This window comes from Orycteropus afer, unplaced genomic scaffold, assembly GCF_000298275.1.
Source record: "Orycteropus afer afer isolate SDZICR_OR568_19922 unplaced genomic scaffold, OryAfe1.0 scaffold00010, whole genome shotgun sequence".
NCBI classification, from domain to species: domain Eukaryota; kingdom Metazoa; phylum Chordata; class Mammalia; order Tubulidentata; family Orycteropodidae; genus Orycteropus; species Orycteropus afer.
This window is the reverse complement of record NW_006921597.1, coordinates 12,430,922-12,452,519: the sequence shown is the minus strand read 5'-3', so window position 1 is coordinate 12,452,519 and position 21,598 is coordinate 12,430,922.

The following is a 21,598-nucleotide window of genomic DNA, read 5'->3' as shown; positions in this document are numbered from 1 at the left end:
ATTTCATTATAATACTTTACTTTGGCCTCCAGGACCAATGGCTTATTCATTGCAAATACCATTTTTCAACATAAACAGTGACTATACACGTGGGTCTTGCCAGATGGAATACACAGGAATCAAATCTACTACATCTGTGGAAACAGCAATGGAGAAGCTCAATTTGATCAATCAGAACAAGGCCAGGGGCAAATTGTGGAACAGACCATCAAGTGCTCCAATGCAAGTTTAGGTTGAAACTGAAGAAAATAAAACAAGTCCATGAGAACCAAAATACAACCTTGAGTTATCTCACCTGAATTTAAAGACCATCTGAAGAATAGATTTGATGCATTGAATAGTGTATTAGCTTGGTTTATAACTTTAAAATATGTATACATATGGTCTTAGGTCTCTAGTTCTCCTTTAACCAAGGGTCTGGCACATATGAGGGATAGGCCTTGTTTTTCTCATTGATCTCTGGTGTCAGTCTAGCACCTGAAATAAGACTGTGCAGGTGAAGGAGCTGGGGGTGAAGTTGGGGTGGTGGAGGGTGTGCTCATTCATCAACCACATGTCTAAGAAGTAGACAGGTTCTGGGCACAATGGTTGACTAGACAAAGTTGATTATTCCCTCACTGGAGGCTTCTCATCACATCTTAGATTCCAGGTTCCACACCCTACACTAGTCATTGCTCAGAATCCAATCCCAAAGCACAATCTAACCTATCTTTAGTTTAGTCACTCAACAAGTGTTTATTGTTCACCTCCTATATTCCAGAGTCTTTGGGTAGTGCAATTAAGCACTTAGGCTGCTAACCAAAAGTTTGGAAGTTTAAGTCCACCTAGAGGCACCTTAGAATAAACACCTGGGGATCTACTTCCAAAAAATCAACCATTGGAAACCCTAAGGAACATAGTTGTACTGGCACATATGGGGTCACCATGAGTCAGAATTGACTTTGCAGCAACTGATTTTTTGGTTTTCTATATTCCAGGCACTAGGCTGGGCAATAGGATGTAAAATGGCCCCTACTTTTGAGAAGCTCATCTAGAGAGGGAGAGAGGCCTTATCAATCCCCACTTCTATCTGCTTCCTTGTCTTCTGCCCCTTGTCTACCCCTGAGCCATAATATAGAAGAGAAATACATATTTAGGAGTTATTATATTTCTTAATTAAGGAGTCTGGTGGTGCCAGTGATGAAGTGTTCAGCCACTAACTAAAAGGTTGGCATTCAAACTCACCCAGGAGCTCTGCAGGAGAATGGACCTGGTGGTTTTTCTATAAAGATTAAATCCAAGAAGTCTGTAGTGGACAGTTCACCTCTATCATATAGGGTCACAATGAGTCAAAATTGACTCGATGGCACCTAACAATAACAACATACTTATTAATTTTCATTTTAACTTTTTCAGAATCTTACTTTCTAATGTCCAAAGCAATCAATTAAATTTAATTCAATTGGCATTTATTGAGCTCCTGTTACATGAGAGGCATGGATCTGTCCTCAAAGGATCCAAAAATGCAGAAAAAATGGCACCTGGTCTTAAGCAGTTTATATACCAGTTGAGAAGGAAGTTCGGTGAGTGGTGAACTCTTTTACACTGGACTAGGTCCACACAAAACGTTTACACAAGGGTAATGACAGCGTAAAACCAAAAAACCAAACTCACTGCCATCAAGTCGATTCTGACTCATATTGACTCCCTTTGGGCTTCCGAGGCAGTAAATCTTTATGGAAGTAGATTGTCCAGTCTTTCTTCCACAGAGTGGCTGGTAAGTTTGAACCTCCAACCCTCTGGTTAGCAGTCAAATGCTTTAGGCACTACACCATCAGAACTCATTAATGACATCACAGAAAAGTAAAAATATGGACTTTTCCTGGAGAGTTCTGGTGAAATTCACCAAGTGGCACTATTCAATCTTAGTTGTACAAGGTATGTAGGATCTCTTTGGGCAGAAATGTGGGAGGGGGCAAGCAGAGGGGATGGCATTGAAATTCACAGTGAAAAGGGCATGCATCTAAAAACAGGGAGCCATCACCTAGCACATAGTAGGTGTCTATGGTTTCTGGTTTTCTCTGAGTGTATCCCAGCAGTGTGACAGTGCTTAGATAGACCTTAGAATGCTTATAGATACACAAATCCCTAGCCCAAAAGAATAATTGTCTCCAGCAGTTTCTGGCCCTAGACATTGCCTTTTAGCAACCTTCAATAGAGAGAGCTACCATCTCTGCAAACAGAGAGGGTCATTGTGGGGAAAGGTGAAGCTCTGACTAACAGATTAATTAGCAACAAGGATTGGCTGCCAACTATCCTGGGTGGTTGGAGATCAAAAGAGATAAGAAACGTGACTGTGGAGGGGTTCTTTGTTCCTGGAAATGCCAAAGAATTATAAGACATTACTCTTGTCAAGGGAGCTCTGGTGGCATAGTGCCTAAGGTACTTGACTGGTAACCAGAAGGCTGGTAGTTCAAACCAGCCACTCCAGAAGGAAGACGGGGCAATCTACTTCCATAGTGATACTGCCCAAGGAGGGGTCTCTATGAGTAGGAATTGACTGGATGGCAGTGAGTTTGATTTTGAGTGTGACTCTTGTCAAGGAACTTACATCCTTGTTTGGGAAGAAAAATATGCACATGAAATGACTTTGTTGTTGTTGTTATTGTTAGGTGCCTTCAAGTTGGCTCCAATTCATAATAACCCTACATATAATAGAACAAAACACTGCTCAGTCATGTGCCATCCTCACAGTCCTTGCTTTACTTGAGCCCATCATTGCAGCCACTGTGTCAATCCATCTTGTTGAAGGTCTTCCCCTTTTTCGCTGAGCCTCCAGTTTACCATGCATGATATCCTTCTCTAGTGAATAGTGTTTTCTGACAACATGATCAAAGAAGGTGAGATGCAGTCTGGCCATTTCCACTTTCAAGGAGCATTCCAGCTGCACTTCCTCCAGGATAGATTTGTTCATTCTTCTGGCAGTCCATGGTATTTTCACTATTCTTTGCCAACATCATAATTCAAAGGCATCAGTTCTTCTTTGGTCTTCCTTATTCATTGTCCAGCTTATTCACTGTCCATACATATGATGTGATTGAGAATACAATGGCTTAGCCTACGTTCACCTTAGTCTTCAAAGTAATATCTTTGCTTCTCAACACTCTGAAGAAGTCTTTTGCAGCAGATTTGCCCAATGCAATGCAACATCTGATTTCTTGACTGCTGCTTCCATGATTGTTGACTCTGGATCCAAGTAAAATGAAATCTTTGACAACTTCAATCTTTTCTCCATTTACCATGATGCTGCTTATTGGATCAGTTGTGAGGATTTTAATTTTCTTTATGTTGGGGTATAATCCATACTGCAGATAGTCTTTAATCTTCATCAGTAAGCGTATCAAGTCATCTTCATTTTCAGCAAATGTTTAGGGTACCTAGTGCTGCTCTGACAGGAATATACCACAAATGGGATGGCTTGAACAAACAGGAGTTTATTCTCTTACATTTTTGGAGGTTAGAAGTCCAAGTTCCAAGTGCCAGGCTCTCAGGGCTGTGTGAAAGCCCCTCAACATTGGAGTCCAGCTCTGCCTCCTGCTTCCGGCCCTCTGGAGATAGAAGCATTTCTTCTCTCAGACAGCTGCTGGCTGCTGAGGCTGACAAGCCCAAGGTTGACAAGTAAAAAGGCACAGTCCCGATGTTACCAAACCACATGGCAGGCCATTAATTTACGTCCATTTTAAGTCCCAAGGTCAGCAGAACACGGCAGGTTGCTGAACAGCAACATGGCTACATGCAGGGTCCAAGCGTGTCATAAGCTAGAAACTATCCCCAAGCTTTCTGCTTATATACAGGAAGCAGACCACATCCCAAAGGCAGCTACTCATCTGCTTGTGGTAGATCCCACCATGGAGTTGATTGCCAGTCTCATCATGGGGAATAACTGCACTAGCTGCCCAGCCACTCAACCAGGCCCAGCCAAGTTGACATACAAATTTAACACCAGAGCAAGCAAGGTTCTGTCATCTGCATGCCGTTGTTGTTGTTAGGTGCCCCTGAGTCATATCCAACTCATAGTGACCCTATGCACAGCAGAACAAAACACTGCCTGGTCCCACACCAGCTCCACATTCCTTGCTATTCTTCAGCCCATCGCTGCAGCCACTGTGCCAATCCATCTCATTTGAGGGCCTTCCCCTCTTTCATTGACCCTCTACCTTACCAAGCATAACATCTTTCTCCAGAGAATGGTCCCTTCTGACAACATGACCAAAGTAGGTGAGACGAAGTCTGGCCATTCTTGCTTCCAAGAAGCATTCTAGCTGCACTTCCTCCAGGACAGATTTATTAGTTCTTTTAGTAGTTCATGGTACTTTTTCAGCATTCTTTGCCAGCACCACAACTCAAAAGCATCAATTCTTCAGTCTTCCTTATTCATTGTCCAGCTTTCACATGCATATGAGGCTACTGAAAATATCATGGCTTGTGTCAGGCACACCTTAGTCCTCAAGGAGACATCTTTGTTCCTTGGCACCTGAAAGAGGTCCTTTGCAGCCGATTTGCCCTGTGCTATATGTCCTCTGATGTCCTGACTGCTGCTTCCATTGGCATCGATTAAAGAAACAAGCAATGTGAAGTCTTTGATAACTTCAATCTTTTCTCCATTTATTGTGATGATGCTTATAGGTCCAGTTGTGAGGACTTTTGTTTTCTTTATATTGAGGTGTAATCCATAGTGCAGACTGTATTCTTCAATCTTCATCAGTAAGCACTTCAAGTCATCCTCTCTTTCAGAAAGTTATGTCATCATCATATCACAGGTTGTTATTGATTCTTCCTCCAATCTTGATGCCACATTCTTCTTCCTATTGTCCAGCTTCTTGGATTATTTGCTCAGCATATGGATTGAATAAATGTGGTGAAAGGATACAACCCTGACACACTCCCTTCTTGATTTTAAACCATGCAGTGTCCCCTTGTTCTGTTCAAATGACAGCCTCCTGGTCTATGCACAGGTTCCTCATGAGTACAATTAAGTGTTCTGGAATTCCCATTCTTTTCAATGTTATCCACAGTTTGTTATGATCCACACAATCAAATGCTTTTGCATAGTCAATAAAACACAGGTAAACATCTTTCTGGTATTCTTTGCTTTGAGCCAAGATCCATCTGACATCAGGAATGATATCTCTCATTCCACGTCTTCTTCTGAATCCAGCTTGCATTTCTGGAAGTTCTCTGTCAATATACTGCTGCAATCATTTTTTAGTTATCTTCAGTAAGATTTTACTTGAGTGTGCTATTAATAATATTGTTTGATAATTTCCACATTCTGTGGGATCACTTTTCTTTGGAATGTGTACAAATATGGATCTCTTCCAGTCAGTTGGCCAGGTAGCTGTCTTCCAAATTTCTTGGCATAACTGAGTGAACACCTCCAGTGGAGCATCCATTTGTGAAACATCTTAATGGGTATTCCATCAATTCCTGCAGCTCATGAGGAGTCATCTGCATGCTGCAGGCATAATCCATACTGAAGGCTGAAGTTGATATCTTCAGATTGTTAATGAGTCTTCCTCCAGTCCTGGTGCTTCATTCTTCTTCATATAATCCAACTTCTCAGATCATTTGCTCAGCATACAGAAAGAATAAGTATAGTGAAAGGATACAACCTTGACACACACCCTTCCTGATTTTAAACCATGCAGTATCCACTTATTTTGTTCAAACAACAGCCTCCTGGTCTATGTATGGGTTCCTCATGAGCACAAGTAAGTGTTCTGGAATTCCCATTCTTCTCAATGTTATCTATATTTCGTTATGATCCAATGGCTTTGCATAATCAATAAAATACAAGTAAACATCTTTCTGATCCATTTGACATCAGCAATGATATCTCTTATTCCACGTACTCTTCTGAATCTAGTTTGTATTTCTGGAAGTTCCTTGTCAATATACTGCTGCAACCATTTTTAATTTATTTTCAGCAAAATTGTCCTTGAGTGTGATATTAATGATATTGTTTGATAATTTCCACATTTTGTGGAATCACCTTTCTTTGGAATGGGCACAAAAATGGATCTCTTCTAGTCTGTTGGCCAGGTAGTTTTCTTCCAAATATCTTGGTATAGACAAGTAATTGCCTCCAATACTGCATCCATTTGTTGAGACATCTCAATAAGCATTCTGTCAATTATTGGAGCCTTGTAGTGTTTTTTTTTTTTTTCCCCAGTTCCTTCAGTGCAACTGAAGGTATTCCTTCAATACCTTTGTTTCTTGATCATATTTCACCTTCTGAAATAGCTGAACATTGACCAATTCTTTTTTGTACAGTGACTGTGTATTCCTCCCATCTTTTGCTGTTTCCTGCATCATTCAATATTTTGCCCATAGAATTCTTCAGAATTGCAACTCGGGGGTTGGATTTTTTCTTCAGTTCTTTCACTTTAAGAAATTCCAAGTGTGCTCTTCCTTTTTGGTTTTCTAACTCCAGGTCTTTACACATTTCATTATAATAATGGACTTTGCTTTCTTGAGCTCCTCTTTGAAATTTTCTTTTATCTTGTCATTTCACAAATTTACTTTAGCTACTCTGTTCAAGAACAGATTTCATAGCCTCTTCTGACATCCATTTTGGTCTTTTCTTCCTTTCCTTTTTAATGACCTTTGCTTTCTTCATGGATAATGTTCTTGATGTCATCCCATAGCTCATCTGGTTTTTGGTCATTGATGTTCAGTGCATCAAATCTATTCTTCAGATGGTCTCTAAATTCATGTGAGATATAATAAAGGTCATATTTTGGCTGTCATAGACTTGTTTTAATTGTCCTCAGCTTCAATTTGAACTTGCATATGAGCAGTTGATGGTCTGTTCCACAATCAGCCCCTTGCCTTGTTTTCGGTGAAGATAATGAGCTTCTCCATCTCTTTCCACAGATGTGGTCAATCAAATTCTTGTATATTCTATCTCTGAGGTCCACGTGTGTAGCCACTGTTTATGTTGTTGGAAAAAAAGTATTGCAAGTATTGGGTCTTTGGTCTTGCAAAATTCTATGATGCAATCTCTGGTGTCATTTCTTTCACCAAGGCTATATTTTCCAACTCCTGATGATTCTTCCTTGTTTCCAACTTTCACATTCCAATCACCAGGAATAGTCAATACATCTTGATTGCATGTTTGGTCAATTTCAGATTCCAGAAGTTGGTAAAAATCTTTAATTTCTTTATCTTTGGTTTTTTTAGTTGGTGTGTAAATTTGAATAATAGTAGTATTAACTGGTCTTCCTTGTAGGTGTATGGATATTACCCTATCACTGAGAGCATTGTGCTTCAGGATAGATCTTGAAACATTCTTTTGACAATGAGTGTGACATCATTCCTCTTTAATTTGTAATTCCTGGTATGACAGACTATATGATTGCCTGATTCAAAAAGTCCAAAACTAGTCCATTTCACCTCAATTATGCCTAGGATATCAATCTTTATGCATTCCATTTCATTTTTGACAGCTCCCAATTTTTCTAGATTCATACATCATACATTCCACCTTCCAGTTATTCATGGATGTTTGCAGCTGTTTCTTCCCATTTTGAATCATGCCCCATCAGCAAATGGACGTCCTGAAAGCTTTACTTCATCCACATATTAAGGTCAACTCTCCTTTGAGGAGGCAGCTCTTCCCCAGTCATATTTTGAGTGCCTTCCAAACTGAGGGGCTCATCTTCTGGCACTATATCAGACAATGTTTCAGGGCTATTCATAACTTTTTCCAGTAATATATCAGACAGTATTTCATGGTTATTCATAAGGTTTTCACTGGCCATTTTTTTTTTCAGAAGTTATGGCTCCATCCTTCTTCCCAGTTTGTCATAGTCTGGAAGCTCCACTGAAACCTGCCCACCATGGGTGACCCTACAGGTGTTTGAAATACTGATAGCATATCCTCCAGCCTCACAGGAACATGCAAGTACAACAAACTAACAGGCCAATGATGGGAGAAATGACTTAGAAGCTTGGAAAGTTTACAGACAAAATATCAGCTGGGAAATCACATGGAGAAAAACCCCAAGGAGCAGACGGTTGCAGAATGAGGGGAGTGGCACAGGTTGGATGGGGTTAATATTGGCCTGGCTAGCCTTATACAGGAGATGCAAGTGGCCTGGTACAAAAAAAAGCACAGTATCCTAGGCAAACATTGTACCAGAGCAAGTCATTTACCAAGGTGTGTGGGAAGGACAGCAGGCAGATATGGCCAGATGGGGCAGAGGACATGCAATGGGGAAAAGGACTAGAGAAGGGAGATCTGATGTTCTGAGGAAGCTTAAATGCTAGCTCTCCTGAGAAATGTTGGACTGGATAGCTTTTAAGGCCTATACCTTCCTTGTATGCCCCAAACTCAAACCAGTTGCCATTGAGTTGGCTCTGACTCATGGTGTCCCTGGGTGGTGCAAACAGTTTGCTCTTGGCTGCTAGCCAAAAGTTTGACAGTTCAAACCCCCCTCCCCAGAGGCACCTGGAAAGAAAAGCCTAGCAATCTGCTTCTGAACGATCACAGCCATGAAAACCCTGTGGAGCACAGTTCTACCCTGAAACATACAGGGCTGTCTTAGCCTTGCAGGCAGACACTCATTTTTTTGGGTGCCCACATCTCCTCAGTACAACTCAATACTTGCTTCCAGGGGTATATCCTGAATGGTTTTATCTAATCTCAATAGTTCCATTACCTTTGGTTTGAGTGAGTTTGTGATCTGGTCCTGGCCAGCAAACCATGTAGGTGATGTTCTGGGGACAGGGATAGTTCTGAGAAGGGAGATACATGGAAGAAAGTCCATCTTCTTCTGGTACAGGATGCTATCTGAATGTGAGACACAGAAATGCCCAGCATGTTGCTACCAACCTAGAATGAAGGTAGTGCAGAGAAAGGAAGAGCAGAGAGACAGCAGAACCCCGATATCCTGCATGGCATCAGCCCCCCTCCCACCTCCCACCTCAAGATCTCTTATTGTGTGAGCTCTTAAACCCTCTTGGTGTTTATACCATTTGTGGGTGAGTTTTCTGTTACTTTTAGTCAAAAGCATCATAATGTCTATCTATACCTATATTATCCAGGCCAGTTATGATAGGAAAGATTATTCTTGAAAGAGGAACCCACCAAGAAAACATGATACACACAAGCAACTACAAATATTTTTGTATAGTTAGGGTGCCATGTGTCTAGAGATAAGATCAGAGGTATAGTCAAGGTCTAGGAGGGACTTATACACTCTCCTGGGGAACCTGGTTTTTGTGGTATTTGGAATCCATTACCAGAAGGCTGGTGGTTCAAACCCACCAGCCACTCCTCAGAAGGAAGATTGAGCAATCTACTTCCATAGTGATACTGTCTCAGAAACCCAAAGAGGGGTCACTATGAGTCGGGTCCAACTCAATGGCAAATAACAACAGCAACAATGGGAGGCTTAAGTTACTTTGAATAAAAAAATCAGCAACCTATAGGATTGCTGAAGGGAAGAAAATGCGGCTAGTGTAGATGGAGGTCCACACTGCATAGAGATCCAGGGCGTGGGCTTTGATCACAGACAGATCAAGTTTCGAATCACTGTTCAAAGTCATATGACCAAATAAACATCTTGAGCATCGGTTTTCTGTGAAAGAATAAGTCCTACTTCTCAGATGGTGTGGGGCTTAAGTAAACTCTCTGCTGACCTGCATGCCTCTAATTGTTCGACAAAGGCTCCTGGAATACCTGCAAGTTGTCAGGCAATGTGCCAGGGCTGGATACAATGTTGAAAACTCTCGTTTCTGTCACTGAAGCATCCATGGCCTGCAAGGAGGCCACTTTATGAGAGGGCAAATGTCAATGTAATACGCAAAATGTTAAACAGGAACAGACTCAGGCTGCAAAACTGTGGGGGTTTTGTTTTGTTTTTAAAGTACAATAGAAAAAAAAATCCAATGATAGCAAAAGCTCAGTAAGTTGGTGACTCGGTTGAGGGTCAAGGGGAGACATCTCTTCTCTGCCTTTTGCCACAACTCACCGTGCACAAATTCTTTACCTGAGACCTAAATCTACCTTGTTTCCTCAGCTCCTCCACAGGACCAGCTAGAGAAACCAGACCCCCTAAGCCTCCCCAACCCCAGGATTCCTCTAGGACCAGTTGTTGCTGAGTAGATTTTGACTCATGGCAACCTTGTGTGTGTCAGAATAGAACTGTGCTCCATAGAAATTTAAATTACTGATTTTTCAGAAGTAAATGTGCAGAACTTTCCTATAAAACACCTTTGAGTGGACTCAAATGTCCAACTTTGATTAGCAACTGAGGGCATTAACTGTTTTCACCACCCAGGGACCCAAGGCTTTCTCCAGGGCCCTATATTGGCCGATTCATTAGGGTCACTTCTCAGGGATAGTTTCCCAGCCCGTCTCCAAGGAAGACCTGGTATCTCTTCTGGTACTTGGAGCTCCTGTCCCCTAGGTAGCCCTAATCACAAATTTCAGGAAAGTTTTCCTATAGAGCAACTTCACACTCCTGCTAAGAGCTACACCAAGTCCCTGCCTAATCAACTTTCATCTGAAAAATTCTTCCTTCAACGGGAACTGGGCTAGGATTAAATCTCCCTGCTTAGCCCCAAACTGTACCTTCTGTAAAGGATTCTAGAGGCTTCTTTGAATCATCTTTACCCCAGCACTCTGCACTCACATGGCACCATTCATAAGACACTCTACAAGTCTGGTATACTGCCAGTCATTGAAATTAGCCTATTGTACTGATAATCTAGCTTCAAAGATGTCACAAGATTCAATGACTCTTCTTTAGGAAGCTCTTCCCCAGTATTCAAAGCCATTCCCACCTTTACCTCGGAAAGCACAGGAGGGTGATATTAAACAACTGAGCAATTTTTAAAAATTTATAGTAGTAAAACATGCATCCAAAAAAAGTGCATACATTATAAGGGTAAAACTCAATAAATTATCACAATATGACTACCCATGTAATCACCACTCAAGTCAAGAAATAGAACATGACCAGTTCCCCCAGAAGCCTCCCTCATGCTCTTCCCCATCATAGCTCCCCATTCTCCTCATCAAAGGTAACCTTTATCCTCCTGCTTCCAAAACCATAGAATTTTTTTTAACTTTATACAAATGAGATTGAACAGTTTGCATACTTCTGTGTTTGGCTTCTTTTGCCTGATGCTACAATCTTCAATATGAATTACACCTCAACATAAAGAAAATGAAAATCCTCACAACTGGACCAAAAAGCATCATCGTGATAAATGGAGAAAAGATTGAAGCTGTTTAGGATTTCATTTTGCTTGGATCCACAATCAACACCCATGGAAGCTGCATCAAGAAATCAAATGACACATTGCATTAGGCATATCTGCTGCAAAAGACCCCTTGAAAGTGTAAAAGAGCAAAGATATCACTTTGAAAACTAAGGTGTGCCTGACCCAAGCCATGGGGTTTTCAATAGACTCACATGCATGTGTGATCTGGACAATGAATAAAGAAGACCACAGAAGAATCGGTACATTTAAATTGTGGTATTGGCAGTGAACATGGAATGTATCATGGACTGCTAGAAGAAAGAACAAATCTGTCTTGTAGGAAGTACAACTGGAATGCTCCTTAGAAGTATGAATGGTCAGACTTCATCTCTCATACTTTGATCATTTGTCAGAAGTGACCAGTCCCTGGAGAAGGATATTATGCTAGGTAATGTAGAGGGTCAGCAAAAAGGGGGAAGAACCTCAACAAGATGGATTGACACCGTGGCTGTAGTGATAGACTCAAGCATGGCAATGATTGTGAAGATGTCACACAACCAGACAGTGTTTCATTCTGTTGTACATAGAGTAGCGGTGAGTTGAAACTGACTTGAAAGCACCTAACATCAATAACAAGAACATGTTTATGAGATTCTTCCATATTGGTCCATGTATCTGTGGTTTGTTAATTTTCATTGCTGTATAGTATTCCATTGTATGACTATACGATAATTTGTCTAGTCTACTGTTAGAGGAAGGAACTCTGGTAGCATAGTGCCTAAGGCACTACTGCTAACCAGAAGGATGGTGGTTCAAACCCACCAGCCACTCCTTGGAAAGAAGATGGGGCAATCTACTTCTGTAGTAATACTGCCTCAGAAACCCAAGGAGGGGTTGCTATGAGTCGGGTCTGACTCCACGGCACATAACAACAACAACAACAACACTGTTAAAGGATACTTAGGTTGTTGCCATTCAGGAATTTTATGGATGACACTGCTGTGAACATTCTTGAACATTTTAGTGCATATGTGCACTCATTTTATTGTGATAATTTTTTAATGGGTGTTATCAAAGTCCACATCACATGTGCTTTGGATATAAGAAATCAGATGTAACTCACAAAGACTGGCATGAAATTCATGGAGATGTTACCAGTTTTTTTTAATTTCTGTCTCTTTTGTCCCTTGGAAAGGTCATTCTATATGGGGACCAGCTCTTGAACTTCCATAGCAATTTTAACTTTATCCACCTTGGGATGTCCCCAACCTCAAACTTTTTTCCAGAGTTCAAGGGACCTGTCTTTGGACTATATTTATACATTTTTCTGTCTATTCATTTGTGAAAAATATGTATAAGACATTTCCTATGTTCCAGGTACTATGCTAGCCCCTGAAGACATATTGTCCTTATCTTCAAGAGCTAGTAGGAGAGATAAGCCAATTGGCAATTATAATAGAGTGTGACATAAGCTATAGTAGAGGAAGTGCTATGGGACTATTCACAAGGACCCCTAACCCAGTGTTAGGATTCATGGAAATTCCTTGGAGGAAGTGAGGGCTAAGATGGGACCTGAAAGGAGAGTGGGAGTCAGCCAGGGGAAGGAGAAGAAAGGAAGGAGATGGGAAAAAGATGAAGATGTGGAAGGAGGTTGATAGAGGGTTCTAGGCAGTGGAAAGAATCCTGAAAAAATCTAGATAAGAGAGTGAGAAATGATCCAATCCAGGAACTGTTATTACTTCACTGTGCCTAGAGATTAGAGAGTAGGGCGAGATGAGGCTGGGGAGATGGGCAAGACCTGGATCATAAAAAAAGACCTGTGAGCTATTCTAGGAAGTTTCGATACTATCCTAAGAGCACTGAAGAAGCCCTAGAGGTTTTATACAGAGAAGAAATACAATATATCTGTCCTTTGGAAAGTGCCACCTGGCTGCTGTATAGCTTGGAAAAGGGCAAGTTGGGAGTCTGTTGTACAGAGGGTGATGACTAGCACCAGGAAACAGGCAGTAAAGGTGGAAGGAAGGAAGAAAAGGAGGGAAGGAGGGAGGGAGGGAGGGAGAGATATGGTAGGGATGAGAGCAAAGGATCATGAGGCCAACTTCTTGCCAATTTTTCCATTCTTTTAGTTGTGTTTTTCTGTGGTCTGCAAATTGATTAAATAATATTAAAAGCCTCCTACTCCGACCCTGAAAGTCTTTTATTCAAACCAGTCACTCAGAAAGCAAGTTTCCCACTGGTGCTTAATTCACTCAATGAAAGATTAGAAGAACCCAGCTACCAAGCTTTGAAAAGTTGCCCATAAAATTCAGCAGGAGCCAGCAATCCTCAGAGACGTCTATTTTTACCAAACCACACACAGTGAAGGGGAGAATTTTCAAATGAATTAGGCATGAGATTGATCTTTATATACAAAAGAAGAGAGAAAAGAAACAGTGATATTGAGTTTGAAACCCTGTCCCCGCCCCACCTTCAATTTCCCTAAGCTGCTTCAGCTTGATGGCTTAAGTCAGGCCTGAGCTCTGGCTCTGATCCAGACCCACACTATGACAGGGCAGGTTGCCAGAGTTGCCCTGTGGTTTCATTAACACCTGACAGAATTTTACAAAAGGATCACTGTGTTGTTTCAAAAAAAAAAACAAAAACAAAAAACCTACTACCATTGAATCAATTTAGACTCATAGAAACCCTTTAGGACAGAGTAGAATTGCTCCATTAGGTTTCCAAAGCTGTAAATCTTTACAAAAGCAGATTGCCTCATCTTTCTCCTGTGGAGCAGCTGGTGGGTTTGAACTGCCAACCATATGATTAGTAGCTGAATGCTTTAACCACTATGCCACCAGAGCTCTTGTACTGTCTCAAGTCCAGCTCAGAGTGGAGCTTCTCTGGTTGAAGTGTATAGGGGCTCATGGTATCTTACGTTCAATGGCCCTGGGGTTCCACAGAGCACCATGTCACAACCACAGATGTAGCTCATGCACAAGTCATAAAAAGAAACATAAGGAGTCCTCGATTGACCTAGGCCAATGGTAAGAGGGTTAATGCTAGCTGACAAAGCATTGTTGAAGGAGATTAAAGTGTAGAGTATGGACCCATGAGAGTCCCAGAAACCCTTTCAGGTCCCTGAAGTCAAAACTATTTTAAAAATATTAAGATGTTATTTACATTTTTCACTGTGTTGAGATTTACATTGGTAGTGAAACACAATGGTGAGTGAAACTACTGGCCTCTTAACATGATTCAAGGCCTCACCGCATTCTTCACTGCCACTAACTCACATCCTTCAGGCCTAGAAATGGACTCACTTCAGTTGGTTGGCTCTCAGCCCAACAGTAGAAAGATCTACATGCAGAACACCTAACCCAGGGAGATGCATCCCTTAAATCAATCAGCCATGAGACATCAGAGAGGTATCATTCACATAGAGGGAAAGCTGGACAGACAGGAATGCATACATTAGAAGGGCACAAGGGAGGAGGTAGTCACAGGGAGGAGAGGAGAGGAGAGGTTTTTATGGTTGGGGATTGTAATCGGAGTGTGAAATCAAATGTGTATGAACTGTTGAATGTAAAACAAATCTGCTTTGCAAATTTGCACCTGAAGCACAATAAAAAATAAAAAGATGCCAGCTTCACTTACAAAAGAGAAATCTATTCCTTCTCAGTTCTACTTATAAAAGTTCTTGATGAAGTAATATAAATTATTAATTTTATTAATCTTGACTCTTGAGTACATGTATTTTATTCACACTAGGAAGTACGCATAAAGCAGTTTTGCTGCATACCAAAATATGATGATTGTCTTAAAGAAAAACACTTGTGTGATGGTTAGAGTTGCCAGTTGAACTAGCTACTAGTTTGGTTTTTTTTTAAAAAAAAAACTACCATTTCTACTAATGGTTATTCAGACTTGGACAGTTGGCAAAAATTTTCTTGAAGATGAACAAAGTAAGCCTGTTATGTCCAACAAAACAACTGACAGCATTTGATAGCAATGATATATTTTGAACTTTCAAGCAAAAATTAGAATTTGTAAGTTTGCATCCAAAATTATGAACTGGGTGACTTCTTCATATTTGAAGACTCTTCTGATAAGATTAGTGGTGATATTAACAAATGGCATTTGTGTGTGTGTGTGTGTGTGTGTGTGAAATGTGTCAATCCTTGAAAGATCTAGTATCTCAGTGAACAAACATTTTCTAAATAACCAATATGTAATGTTATAAAATCATGCATGAATAAAAGATCCATTCAAAGTGCGAGAGACACTGATAGATTTCAATGTAATGAAATATGGAAAGTTCATTGATCTGGTTTCGGATTCCACACTATAACAAATCCTTAAGTAACTACAGGTTATTGAGTTGGTGTGGTACCAGAGAAGAATATCCACAATTATCTGAAAAGACTTTTAGAATACTTCTTTCTTTTCCAACTCCACAAGTATAAACCAAAACCAAACCAAACTCACTGCCATTGAGTCAATTCTGACTCCCAGTGGCCCCCATTAGGTTTCTGAGGCAGTAAATCTTTACGGAAGTAGATTGCCACATCGTCCTTCTGCAGAGTGGTTGGTAGGTTTGAACCATTTCATATGTGCATAGAGGTCAGATTTTCTTCCTATACTTCAACCAAAAAAAAAGAATCTCAACAGATTGAATATATTAAGCCAGACATTAAAGAGATTCACAAAAGTGTAAAACAATGTCACTTTTCTTGTTACTTTTTTGTCTTGGTAAATATAATTATATTTTTTTCATAAAAATGTTATTTATAGTATCGTTTAATAGGTTTGTTATTTTTAATTAAATAATAAAAGAATTACTACGTATGTATTTTTCAAATTCTCAGTTTTAACGTTGAATATGATAAATAACCATGATCCACATAAATAAAAGTTCTTTGGAGCCCTCAATAATGTTTAAGACTGTAAAGGGGTCATGTGACTAAGTATTTTGAGAAATGCTTTGATATAGAATATGTTATACCTGTTTTGCTCTGCTACTCTGAATAGCCCAGAAAGACCACAGGCACTAAGGGGAGGAGGAGAGGGCTACAGCTGAAGTTAAATTTTGCAATTTAAAATTTATTTTCATATATATGATGTCATTTTATTCTCACCCATCTCTGAAAGGACAGCAGGATCTGCCTTTCACAGAAGAGGAATCAAAACTCTGAGAGGTGATATATGTGGTTCCAGATCTAGGCCCCAGATGAATCAGTCAGGATATGAACCCAGGTTGTCAGACTCTAAGCCAAGACCTCTTTCTGCCTCATGTGTACTTTAGCTCTGTGCCTGAAATGAGCCTTGGTTCCTGTCTGTTTCCTTTCTGATCTTTACCCTGGCTTGGTCTCATGGGCAATGTGAGACTATCTTAAAAGAGGAGCCAAACTTCTCTTTCCACTTTAAACATCCTATAGTTGACCAGGAAGGAGCCCTGGTAGCATAACAGTTAAGTTTTCAGTTGCTAACGTAAAGGTTGGTGGTTCAAAAACACCCAGCAGCTCTGCATGAGAAAGATCTGGCAATCTACTCCCATGAAGATTACAGCCTAGAAAACCCTATGCAGCAGTTCTACTATGCCATAGGGGGTCACTATGAGTTGAAATTGAGTCAGTAGCACCTAACCACAACAACATTGACCAGGGTGACTCTACCCATAGCCCAAAGCTGTATGTGCCATGTGACCCATCTGTCTCTCTCATAGCCACTACCTGTGACTGAGAGAACAGGGGTGGTCACTTGACTGAGTGGCAGTTGACTTCTCTTTTTCAGGAATTCGATTTGAGAAATGCAAGGATATTGTAAGTTTGATGGTGAGCCCTGGAGCTGAAAGATTAAGCAGACTTGAGGATTGAGGCAACTAGTTTTAGGCCACATGAAATATGTTACCCAGAGGAAGTGGAAGGTAGGTGGGAGGAGAGAGAGCAAGCTATTAATAGGTCCCTGACTTTCCAATTCCAACTGTACCTCCTTTCCTCTCCTCCATTATCCCTGAGTGGCCTACAATATGCCTATAGTTAACCTTCCCACTCCACCTTTCACTGGTGCCACCTCTCAGCTCTTTGCACTCAAAAGTCGTTGGAGTTTCTCTGGGGCTCCCATTGTCCAGTGCTGCTCCTGCCAACTCTGCAAGGACCATTTATACTTTCTATGGCTTTATTTCCTTCAGAGAACCCAGATTATCAAAAGAGAGCCACACAGTGAGCATTTTATTGATCCAAAGTTCATTTGCTTTGGGGCCTTTCAGAGCCAGACCCCACCCAGAGCATGGCTTAGGGATGAGGCCTGGGAGGTCTTCTCCACATTTGAGTACAAGCTGTTTTCATTTCCCTTGTTAACTACACTTATTCCTTCATTCAAAGTAAGATACAATAATCAAGCACACTCTAAATTCTAACTTAAAATCACTTTAAATGGGATTTAGACTCAGATGGATGGATTTCATTTAATAGGACTTATTAGTTTAAAAGAGCTTTTCTCTAGCTCTGGACAAAAATCTCTGTTTCCTACATTTACCCAGTTTTAAAATACCCCCACTTGAAGTGTCAAGAGCTAAGGAAGTCTGGCTTTGAAAACATGTTAAACAGAAAGACTAACTTGTCATGGATTAACTGAAAGCAAAGTTGTGTTCAATGTCGTCTTCCCAAATGCCAATTATGCCTTGTTCAAGTCCTGACTAGATTGGGAGACTTTAATTTTCACCTTTTTACACCCATATAGACAGGGAATGCCAGAAATTCAAGCTAGGTTCAGAAGAGGATATGGAATGAGGGATATCATTACTGATGTCAGATTGGTCTTGGCTGAAAGCAGAGAATACCAGAAAGATGTTTACCTGTTTTTTATTGACTATGCAAAGGTATTAGACTGTGTTGATCATGACAAGTTATGGATAACATTGCATAGAATGGGAATTCCAGAATACTTAGTTCCTGCAGAACCTGTACATAGACCAAGAGGCTGTCATTCAAACAGAACAAGGGGATACTGCACAGTTTAAAATCAAGAAAGATGTGTGTCAGGGTTGTATCTTTCCACCATACTTATTCAATCTGCATGCTAAGCAAATAATCCAAGAAGCTGGACTATATTAAGAAGAATGAGGCATCAGGATTGGAGGAAGACTCATTGTTGTACTTGTTATGTGCTGTTGCGTTGGACCCAACTCATATCAACCCATCCTTAGGTTTCCAAGGTGGTATCACTACAGAAGTAGTTGCCCAACCTTCCTTCTGGGAAGACTCATTAACAACCTGCAATATGCTGATTACACAACTGTGCTTGCTGAAAGTGAAGACAACTTGAAGCACTTATTGATGAAGATTACAGCCTTCAGTATGGATTACACCCTGTTCTGGTTACCAAGTGCCACTCTGACAAGAATATACCACAAATGGGATGGCCTTAACAAACAGGAGTTTTCTTACAATTTGGAGGCTTTAAGTCCACGTTTAGATGCCAGGCTTTAGGGGGTGGGTGAAAGCCCCTCAACCTTGGGGTCCAGCTCTGCCTCCTGCCCCCCGGCCCACTGGAGCTAGAGGCATTTCTTTACTCAGACAGCTGCTGGCTGCTAAAAGGTTGACAAGTAAAGAGGCACAGTCCTGATGTTACCAAACCACATGGCAGGCCATTAACTTAAGTCCATTGTAAGTCCCAAGGTCAGCAGAGCATAGCAGGCTGCTGAGCAAAGACATGGCTACATGCAGGGTCCAAGCGTGCCATAAGCTAGAGACCATTCCCAAGGCTTCTCCTTATATACAGAAAACAGACCACATCCCAAAGGCAGCTACTCAGCTGCTTGTGGTAGATCCCACCATGGAGCTGTTTGCCAGTCTCATCATGGGGAATAACTACCATCAGCTGCCCAGCCACTCAACCAGGCCCAGCCAAGTTGACACACAAACATAACTACCACACACCCCAACATAAAGAAAACAATAATCCTAACAACTCTAAAATAAGCAACATCATGATAAACAAAGAAAAGACTGACATTGTCAAGAATTTCATTTTACTTGGATCCACACACAATCAATGCCCACAGAAGCAGCAGTCAAGAATTCAAACAACGTATAACAATGGGAAAATCTGCTACAAAAGAACTCTTGAGAGTGTTCAAGAACAAAGTTGTCACTTTGAAGAATAAGGTGTGCCTGACCCAAGCCATTGTATTTTCAATCACCTCGTATGCGTGACAAAACTGGACAATGAATAAGGAAGACGGAAGAAGAATTGATGCATTTGAATTATGGTATTTGTAAAGAATATTGACTGTATAATGAACTACCAGAAAAACAAGCAAATCTGGTTTGGATGAAGTACAGCTGGAATGCTCCTTAGAATTGAGGATGGTGAGACTTCACCACTCTTACTTTGTTCAGGTTGTCAGGAGAGACCAGTACCTGGAGAAGAACATCATTCTTGGTAAAATAGGGGGTTAGTGAAAGAGAGGAAGAGCCTCAATGAGATGTACTGACACAGTGGCTGCAACAATGGGCTCAAACAAAGCATTTATTGTGAGAATGGCACGGGACTGGGCAGTCTTTTAGCCTATTGTATATAGGGTAGCTATAGATTGAAACCAACACTCACTTCTTAGGAGCCCTGGTGGCCCAATGATTAAGCACTCATTTACTAGCCGAAAGGTTAGAGATTTGAACCCACAAGCCGCTCACCGAAAGAAAAGGCCTGGCGATCTACTTCTGTAAACATTGCAGCCTAGGAAACCCTATTGCCCAGTTCTACTTTGTCCTCTAGAGTTGCTGTGTGTCAGAGTTGATTGACGGACACACAATAACAGTAAGCCCCACTTCCACCCAGTGGCAGTGGTGGTTCAGTGGTAGAATTCTCATCTTCCACGCGGACGACCCTGGTTCCATTCCTCACCAATATATCTCATGTACAGCCATCACTGGGCTGTCTCCGGAGCCTTGCATGTTGCTATGAGGCTGAACAAGTTGCACAAGAGATCGCCACGAGCTGGGTGCTAACTGCATGGCAGCGAACAACCCTGCTTCCTGTTTTCAAGCTGCTCTGGTCAATCTCCACCTGGACGCTGACTGCTAGATACATTTACCCTCGCTTGTATCTCTTGCCCTCTTCTTCCTAACTATTACAATAACATAATATAAAGTACTTGCACTGCACTGAGTTAAAAATGAGGCACTATGGCATGGTGAAGCTTCAGTGAAGAGGTCACTCTCACAAAGTGGTAGGAGTAAAATTGCCCAACCTTTCTGGAGGACAGTTTGGCGACATGTACCAAGAGTTTTAGAAGCAATCATACCTTTTGACATTGGAATTTGTTTTCTTAAAATAAATTTATCCAAGGGTAATAGGAATGTTCCTTAAAGCATGTTTATATTAGCAAAAGAATCAGAAGCAAGCTAAATATCCAACAACAAGGAATTCAAGAAATTATTATACAATTCAATCTATGAAGCCATTAAAAACCTTATTTCCATAAACCACCAAAGGTTATGGAAAATTGCTTATGATAAACTGCAAAGTGAAAAAAGGAGGATACAAAATCAATTTGCAAATTACTCTAACATATAAAATATTATATGTAAGATATATATATGTTGTTAGCTGCTGCCAAGACCATTCTGACTCATGGTAACCACATGCACAACAGAATAAAATATTGGCCAGTCTTGAGGCAGCTTCACAATTGCTGGTAGGCTTGAATTCATTGTTTTGTCCACTGTGTATTTTGAAAGCTTTCCAACCTAGAAGGTTCATCTTCTAGCACCATATCAAACAATATTCTGTTGTGATCCATAGAGTTTTCATTGGCTAATTTTTAGAAATAGATTGCCAGGCCTTTGTTGGCAGTCTGTCTTAATCTGGAAGCTCTGCTTAAACTTGTCCATCATGAGTGACCCTGCTGGTATTTGAAATATTGGTGGTGTAGCTTCCAACATCATAGTAACATGCAAGCCACTACGTACCACAAACTGACAGACAGGTAGTGGATTATATATATATATTCCATATTATATATTCCATATAATATATATAATATATATGGGTTTATGAGTCAGAAACAACTCAATAGCAACCGACAACAACAACAAAAAACAGTGCCATCAAGTCAAGTCATAGCAATGCTAAAGAATAGAGTACACATCTGAAAGTTAATGCAGTAACATTGTAACAGCAAATGTGGATTTGTGGGTAAATTTTATTTTCTTCATATTTTTCTACATTTTATCAGAAACACATTCTACCTTTACAATTGTTGTTGGTTGTTGTTATGTGCCGTCGAGTCGGCCCCGACTCATAGCGACCCCTCCTTGGGTTTCTGAGGCAGTATCACTATGGAAGTAGGATTGCCAAACCT